The sequence below is a fragment of the Penaeus monodon genome, chromosome 15 (genome assembly GCF_015228065.2).
Source record: "Penaeus monodon isolate SGIC_2016 chromosome 15, NSTDA_Pmon_1, whole genome shotgun sequence".
NCBI lineage: Eukaryota > Metazoa > Arthropoda > Malacostraca > Decapoda > Penaeidae > Penaeus > Penaeus monodon.
The window spans coordinates 1372033-1373644 of NC_051400.1; the positions used below are offsets into that span (position 1 = coordinate 1372033).

The window sequence follows — 1612 nt, forward strand, 5'->3', positions numbered from 1 at the left end:
GAAAAAGTTCACTAATCATCAACTCTATATCTATCAGCTTAGCAGATATACTTGTGGTTTAAGTATAATAAAATGAGATGAATCATGGCCAAAAAAGTAACTGTAGCCTTATTTCACATCATCTTACCACAAAAGTTTATTTTCCTGGGAATGAGCTTGTGAAATAAAAATACTTTCGAGAATTGGTGGAATCATTCCTAAACACTGAATAGAGAAGTGTTAACACCCCCACAGACTTTGAACATTATACCAGAACATAGCCCAGTGGCAGTGTCAAGTATTCACTGCCTTGCTTGATGTTGCAGTAGTGACACCAAGCCTCCACAGCTTATATTCTGGTAAGACTGGATTGATAAAGTACAAGGAAAGTATACAATAGCTTAAGACACAAAATTTAACAATAAGCACCTGTTAATTTTGGCGCCCATGGATTGAGTGAGAGGAAGCAGACATTTTGATTGGTTGGTTGTAAAGGAAGGCAACATAAGATAGCATGTTATTTACAACTATCATAAATAGACTACACCTTTCTTTGCAATTTGGGTAAAGGTTCAGAATAAGACTGCATGATGCCTGAACTAAGGCAATGGCCATAAAAAACACCATTAGCCATAAAAAAAGACTCTGCCACAATCACTTATAAAATCCCACACACCTACACTTGCACAGCACTGTCTAGTAATACTGTGGCCTCTGAGATTGGTGACAAAGCACAGACAAACAAACCTTCACCTTGAATAGTCTACTAAGACAGAATTTGTTGTTTCCTCTTGGTTTATCACTGCTTCATATAATCATATTCTTAACAGTAATAGTAATCTGCACTGGATATCCCATAGATAAGTGTCACAGAATTAGTTGGTCTATCATTCCTATTCACTGTTCATATTGTGAGTCTTTATGTGTTTTGTAAAATCCTACTGGATCAAACGTCATTAATATAGTTAATCAGTGCAAACTAACACTAATTTCAGTAGACAATAAGAAACCCAATGGCATTAGATCTGTTAGTAATAGTGATGAGAACCTTTTACTAACCCCTGAAGTCCTAGTCACCAGTACGTTTTTCACGAGTCATACTTGCAACAACACTGGCTTCATCGTACATGCTGTTATTAAATGGCAGGCATCTTTTACAGTGAATGAGATATGTATAGTATTAACTAATAAATCTGGCACTGTTTTGGCAAGTTTTCTGCAGCCACATCAACCACACCATTCTCAAACCACCATTCTGTATTGTGGTCCCTCTTCTTGAGTCAATGATACAGTTGTGACTCCAATCTACAATCTGCTGTGAATGGAATATGGTTAGTGTGATATAGTAATGCTGGTACTGTATGGCATATCTCATCAAGCTAAACTCACGTCCTCTCCCTTAACCCATTTCATATTCCCAAGACATAGTATTCGCTCCAACACCATTGGTTTTTCTTTCTTTTCTTTCTATGAACTTTTGAAAATATAAGTTCATTTTTATGATAAATATATGCAATATCATCGTAATTAAGGACTTTTACTTTTACAGTTTTTTTCATTTTCTATCTTATATGTGGGGTATCAGATTTTCTTTTTTCTATTTTTTTATCTGTATGCAATGTTATATATATAA

The 1612-nt window shown here is 35.2% G+C and overlaps 1 protein-coding gene across 1 annotated transcript in view; it reads right to left on the reverse strand.

Annotated features, from left to right (window-relative positions):
- LOC119581619 (AP-1 complex subunit sigma-2-like) overlaps positions 1-1612 on the reverse strand; it is a gene marked incomplete in the record, with an annotated part of 18906 nt that overhangs the window by 14597 nt on the left and 2697 nt on the right.